The sequence below is a fragment of the Spinacia oleracea genome, chromosome 2 (assembly GCF_020520425.1).
Source record: "Spinacia oleracea cultivar Varoflay chromosome 2, BTI_SOV_V1, whole genome shotgun sequence".
Taxonomy (NCBI): Eukaryota; Viridiplantae; Streptophyta; class Magnoliopsida; order Caryophyllales; family Amaranthaceae; genus Spinacia; species Spinacia oleracea.
The window spans coordinates 20,952,668-20,960,078 of NC_079488.1; the positions used below are offsets into that span (position 1 = coordinate 20,952,668).

At 41.7% G+C, this 7,411-nt stretch overlaps 1 non-coding gene across 1 annotated transcript; it reads left to right on the forward strand.

Moving 5' to 3' along the window:
- The first annotated feature begins 6,695 nt into the window (after positions 1-6,695).
- LOC130468207 (small nucleolar RNA R71) lies at positions 6,696-6,802 on the forward strand. The gene has a single exon (XR_008928627.1). It is a non-coding gene; the product is annotated as a small nucleolar RNA R71 (small nucleolar RNA).
- The last annotated feature ends 609 nt before the right edge of the window (positions 6,803-7,411 follow it).

Below are 7,411 nucleotides of genomic sequence, written 5' to 3' on the forward strand. Positions count from 1 at the left end.
AATGCCTTTTACATGCGGTATTGACACAAAAATCACTCGATTTGGTTGAGTAACGAACATTCTGCCGAAAAACTGCGTACATATAATTAAATAAACGCAATTTTTAATTAATTAACAATTACGAAAATTAATCACCCCTTTTTAATTCCTTGCAAATTTGTAATATTTAACCATGTTTATGCAATTTAGATTATGAAAATAATAAGAGGCTCGTGATACCACTGTTAGGTTATGATACATATGACAAAACATAAATCATGCGAAAAAATCATAAAGCCAGGAAACATATTATTTACACATAATCATTTAGCATAATTTAGATGCATACACTTTGTAGCGTGCCCTCCCTAGCTGCGCCCGAACCGAACAAGAACAAGTCTTTAGGACTCCAAGTGTCGTCCCTCTGTAGATAGTCCACAGCACGTCTGGATCCACCTTAAGCTTGACCAACTAGAATCGCCCTTAAGGTTACTAGGATTTTCGGCTAATAGGTTGCAAGTGTTTGGCTGATTTTTGCTTCAAAATCTTACCTTTAGAATACTTCAATTGTATCTATAAATTGTGACCCTAGGCACCTATTTATAGAGATATGGAAAAGGAATTATAATCCTACTAGGATATGGATTTATTAATTAGAATCCTATTTGAACTCTAAATAATAAATTTAATCTATTAGGATTAGGATTTAATCAATGCACGAATTCCGATAGGATTAGGATTCGTTACGAACACGAGTCACACGACCACGAGCATCGAACCACCCGCGTAGGCCTTGCGGCCCACACGAGTGAGCGCTGCCTCGCAGCCCACGAGCATGCAGCCCGCGCTGCCTCGCAGCCCACGAGCATACAGCCCGCGCGCGCCTACAGCCTTGCTGGGCCTGGCCTTGTGCTGGGCCTGGCGAGGCTGTGGCCTTTCGTGTTGGGCGCTCGGCTTGCTGGGCCCGGGCCTGGCTTCGTGTTGGGCCTTCGTCTAGCAAGCCTCGTCCGATGCTAATTCGTACGATGCGCTTCCGATTAAATTCCCGGTTCCGGAATTCATTTCCGATACGAACAATATTTAATATTTCCGATTCCAGAATTAATTTCCGTTTCGAACAAATATTTAATATTTCCGTTTCCGGAATTATTTTCCGATTCCGATAATATTTCCGATTCTGACAATATTTCCGTGTCCGGCAATATTTCCGATTCCGGCAATATTTCCATTTCCGATAATATTTTCCGATATGTACCATGTTTCCGTTTCCGGCAACATCTACGACTTGGATAATATTTATATTTCCGATACAATCCATATTTCCGTTTCCGACAATATCATCGTTTCCGGAGTATTCATTTCTTGCTTGTGACGATCTCAGCTCCCACTGAAACCAAGATCCGTCGATTCCGAATATCCATAGATGGAGTATTTAATGCCATTAAATACTTGATCCGTTTACGTACTATTTGTGTGACCCTACGGGTTCAGTCAAGAGGCTGTGGATTTAATATCATTAATTCCACTTGAACTGAAGCGGCCTCTAGCTAGGCATTCAGCTCACTTGATCTCACTGAATTATTAACTTGTTAATTAATACTGAACCGCATTTATTAGACTTAATATTATATGCATACTTGGACCAAGGGCACTATTTCCTTCAAATTTGTCGCGCCTGGACACATTTTCCTCGCCCGGGATGAACTTTCTTGCCCGAGGATTGTTCTCTTTTGGCCGAGTTCTTTTCCCCAACTACAAAATACTCGGGTTATATCCCGAGAAGTGCTTTTGTTTAACGTCGGCGAGCTCGACCCAAAAACAAACACCAAGACTAACTCGTGTTCGGAAGAACATCAAACTCATCTAAATGTACAACACTTGCTTGTTCAATTACCGGACCATCAAAATACGTTTTCAATCTTTGCCCATTCACCTTGAATGATTCGGTTCCTTCATTTCCAATCTCAACCGCACCATATGGAAAAACTTTTCTCACAACAAAAGGACCACTCCATCTAGACTTTAACTTACCCGGAAAAAGTCTCAAACGATAGTTGTAGAGTAATACCTTATCTCCTACCTTGAACTCTTTCTTGAGGATATGCTTGTCGTGCCAAGCCTTTGTTTTCTCCATGTATATCCTTGCATTCTCATATGCATCTCTTCTCAACTCCTCTAAGGCATGGAGATCAAGCATCCTCTTCTCTCCCGCGGCTTGCAAATCAAAATTCAAGAGTTTGATAGTCCAATGTGCTCGGTGCTCAAGTTCCACCGGTAGATGACATGCCTTACCATACACAAGCTTGTAAGGAGTGGTACCAATTGGGGTCTTGAAAGCGGTTCTATAGGCCCACAATGCATCATTTAACCGACTAGACCAATCCTTTCGTGACCTATCAACCGTTTTCTCCAAGATCAACTTCACTTGTCTATTGGAAATTTCAGCTTGCCCACTTGTTTGGGGGTGGTATTCCAATACTACCTTGTGCTTCACACCATATTTCTCAAGTAAAGCTTGGAAAGATCATTTTGCAAAATGGGATCCCCCATCACTTAAATTGGCACGTGGCACTCCAAATCTCGGAAATATGACTTTCTTGAACAATTTCACCACCACCTTTGCATCATTTGTAGGAGATGCAATTTCTTCTACCCACTTAGACACATAATCAACGGCAACCAATATATACTTGTTTCCAAAAGATGAAGGAAACGGCCCCATGAAATCTACTCCCCATACATCAAAAATTTCCAATTCAAGAATGTTTTTTAGAGGCATCTCATTCCTCCTTGAGATATTGCCGGTTCTTTGACACCGGTTACAAGCTTTGACTACACCCCACACATCCTTGAACATTGTGGGCCAAAAGAATCCACATTGCAACACGTTTTCCATTGTCTTGTTAGCACTCATATGCCCTCCACAAGGTGAGGAATAACACATGTTGATAACACTTTCAATCTCATTGTCGGAAACACATCTTCGAAATAGCCCATCAACTCCTTGCTTGAATAACAAAGGATCATCCCAAAAGTATTGACGAACATCATGAAGAAAACATCTCTTTTGTTGATAAGTGAGATCCGGAGGGAGAATGTTGCAAGACAAGTAGTTTGCAATATCAGCAAACCAAGGGGCCGGAGTATCAAGAATAGCAAAAAGTTGATCATCGGGGAACGAATCATCAATTGGGATTGAATCAATCACATCTTCATTCAAGGGCAACCGCGAGAGATGATCGGCTACAACATTTTCCGCACCCTTCTTGTCACGGATTTCAATATCAAACTCTTGCAATAGAAGGATCCACCTTATCAACCTTGGTTTAGCATCTTTCTTGGCAAGCAAATATTTCAAGGCCGAGTGATCGGTGAAGATGATCACTTTTGAGCCTACCAAGTAAGATCTAAACTTCTCCATAGCATGAACAACGGCAAGTAGCTCTTTCTCCGTAGTGGCATAGTTCCTTTGGGCTTCATCTAATGTCTTGCTAGTATAATATATGGCATGGAGCTTGCCACCCTTCCTTTGACCAAGAACCGAACCAACGGCAAAATCCGATGCATCACACATGAGCTCAAACGGGGGCTCCCAATTTGGAGGTTGGATAATTGGTGCCGAAATCAAAGCTTCTTTCAACATTTCAAATGCTAGCAAACAATCATTAGTAAACACAAAGGGGGCATCTTTTACCAAAAGTTGAGTGAGCGACTTAGAGATTTTGGAGAAATCCTTTATGAACCGGCGGTAAAATCCCGCGTGTCCAAGAAAGCTCCTCTCCCCTTTCACATTCGTTGGGGGTGGGAGGCGCTCAATTACCTCAACTTTGGCACGATCAACCTCAATGCCCCTATTAGAAATCACATGACCAAGCACAATACCTTCTTCTACCATAAAATGACATTTTTCCCAATTCAAGACAAGGTTCACCTCTTGACATCTTTTTAAAACTTTAACAAGTTTAGCAAGACAAATATCAAAAGATGAACCACAAACTGAGAAATCATCCATGAAAACCTCAATAGAAGACTCAAGCATATCGGAAAAGATTGACATCATACACCTTTGAAAACTCGAAGGTGCATTACATAATCCAAAAGGCATCCTTCGATAAGCATAGGTGCCAAATGGACATGTAAAAGTAGTCTTCTCTTGATCCTCGGGTTGGATAGGAATTTGGAAAAATCCCGAAAATCCATCCAAGAAACAATAGTGACTATGGCTTGCCAATCTTTCCAATATTTGATCAATAAAAGGGAGGGGAAAGTGATCTTTCCGGGTGGATTTATTCAATTTTCTATAATCAATGCACATTCTCCACCCGGTGACCGACCTTGTAGAAATGGCCTCACCTTTCTCATTCTTGATGATAGTCATGCCTCCCTTTTTGGGAACTACTTGAACCGGACTTACCCATTTACTATCGGAGATAGGATAGATAATACCCGCTTTAAGTAGTTTGACAACCTCATTTTTCACCACTTCTTTCATGTTTGGATTTAATCTTCGTTGTGGTTCAATAGAGGAGTCATGATCATCTTCAAGCAAAATCTTATGCATGCACAATGAGGGACTTATCCCCTTAATGTCATCAATTGTATAACCAATAACACTTCGGAATTTCCTCAAGATAGTCAAAAGTTTTTCAAGAGAAGTGTTATTAAGCTTAGCATTAACAATAACGGGATAGTTCTCATTGTCATCAAGAAAAACATATTTAAGGGAAGGGGGAAGGGGTTTGAGTTCGACCTTATGAGGAGGCGTAGTCCTCTCCTCTTTTTCATCCACTAGCTTGTAGCATTTCGAACTTTCCACGGTGGACCGGTGCTTCATCAAGGAGCATCTTGTACCCCTTTACTTCCTCACTTTCCTCAAAATCTCTTCCCATTATGATAGCTTGCAATGGGTCTTTCACTTCAATCATTTCTCTAAATTCCTTCAAGTCCTCTTTCAAGGTGTCAATGCGGTGGACTTCATTCATCATGGGTGAGTTCATTGCTTATTGAAGAGTGAAAGTGATTTTCTCATCTCCAACATTCAAAGTTAACCGCCCATCTTTCACATCAATAACAACTCCCGCCGTAGAAAGGAAAGGCCTTCCTAGAATAAGAGGAACCTTGGAGTCTTCTTCCATCTCCATAATGACAAAATCACAAGGCACAAAAACTCTTCCAACTTGGACCGGGACATCTTCCAAAACTCCTAAGGGTGATCTAACCGAACGGTCGGCTAGTTGAAGTGACATCCGTGTAGGCTTCATTCCCCCAACATTTAGCCTTTGAGCCATAGAGAGAGGCATAAGGCTAACACTTGCCCCAAGATCACAAAGGGCATTCTTTGGCTCTAGATCACCTATCTTCACCGGTATTGAGAAGCTACCCGGATCACTATGCTTTTCTAGAAGCTTGTTTTGAATGATAGCACTCACTTCCATAGGAAGAGAAACGGTTGCTTCTTCAAACTTTGCCTTGTTGGTAAGAAGTTCTTTTAAATTTTTTGCATAAGTTGGCATTTGTGCCATGGCATGGAGGAAAGGAATGTTCACTTGTAACCCCTTCATGACATCAAGAAACTTAGAATATTTCTCATTCAACTTCTTCTCAACCACCCTATGAGGAAAAGGGATGGGTGGCTTGTAGGGCTTCATGGGAGCTTTTTCACTCTCCTTAATCACAACCTCTTCACTCTTTGAGTCACTCTTCTCACATTGTGTTTGCTCACTTTGCTCACTTTGCTCACTTTGCACTCTTTCACTCTCAATTTTCTCTTCTTCTCCACATCCCTCATCTCTCTTTGTGGCTAACTCTTCTCTCATGACCGAACCTTCATAGCCTTTTCCCGATCTCAAAGTGATTGCTTTTATGTGCTCTTTTGGGTTCAAAACAGTTTGGCTCGGAAGTTGAGGACCGGAACTTGAAGAAGAACTTCCCACATGTTGTGCAATTTGACCCAATTGAGTCTCTATGATCTTGTTGTGGGCTTGGAGTTGTTGGACCGAAGAAGTTACCTCACTTAGGCGCTTGTCGATATCCACATTTGTCTTGGTTTGATGAGCAATGAAAGTCTCCATGATAGATTCAAGATTTGACTTTTGAGGAGGAGCTTGATTGAATTGAGGCTTAGGTTGAGATGAAGCTCCTTGGTTGTACCCACCTTGGTTGTAAGCACCTTGATTGAAACCCGGTGGCCTATATGGTGGAATGGGTGTTAGGCGTTGAGGAGCTTGTTGTTGTTGAGGAGGAGGAGGTGGTTGAATCCCTTGATTGTCCTTGTATGTGAAATTTGGGTGGTGTCTCCACCCCGAATTGTATGTTTGAGAATAAGGATCAAATCTTGGATTTATGGCCGCCGCTTGCTCCATGGTGGAGTTACAATAAGAAGAGAGATGATCAACACCTCCATAAATCTCACAAGACATTACTTGGACCGGAGCACATGTAGAACCCATGTTAGATTTTTCAAGCCTCTTTGCTAGCATGTCAAATTTTGAGTTCAAGAAATCAATGGTGTCAACCTCATGCTTACCACCAACACTTTTCTTCGGAGTAGCTCTTCTATCACTACCCCATGCATGGAGTTTTGCTATTTCCTCAATCATCTTCTCCACTTGATCCACCGGAAGCTTCTAATTTGACCACCGGCACCCGCATCTAGGTGAGATCTCGATGTAGGATGTAGGCCATCATAGAAGCTTTGAACAACAAGCCATTGGTTGAAACCATGGTCAGGGCATGATCTAACATACTCCTTGAATCGCTCCCATGCCTCACTCAAAGTCTCATCCTCTTCTTGAGTAAAATTTGTGATCTTCCGCCTCAATTCGGCTGTCTTCTCGGGTGGACAATATTTATCAAGAAAAGCCTTTGTGACCTCATTCCAAGTAGTCAAAGAACCTTCCGGAACCGTTCTCAACCAATGCTTTGCCTTATCACGAAGAGAAAAATGGAACATATGCATCTTGACAAACTCATCGGTAACACCATTTTGCTTAATAGTAGCACAAAGCTCATAGAAGTTGTCCAAATGTGTGAAAGGACATTCGGTTGGTGCACCTCCAAATTGATCAAGCTTTATCATCCGGATTAATGAGGGTGACAATTCAAAGTTATTGACCGTCGTAGTGGGTAGCAAAATTCCACTACGAAGCTCAAAACTTTTCGGATGCCCATAATCTTGGAGTAGGCGTGGCTCCGGAGGAGGCGGTCGTGGAGGAGCATCATCTTTCATGATGTTTCTTCTGATTCTGAATCGGTGTAAATAATTTGAGGTTCAGAAACACCTCGTAGTTGCCTCCTAACGGTCCTTAAAGTTCTGTCCAATTCAAGATCAACAGGAATAAGAGGTGATTGCTTGCTCTTTCGTGTCATGCACAATCAAACAAAGCTAAAGAGATCGTTAGCAATGACAATCACAAAGTATAACTCTTTATTT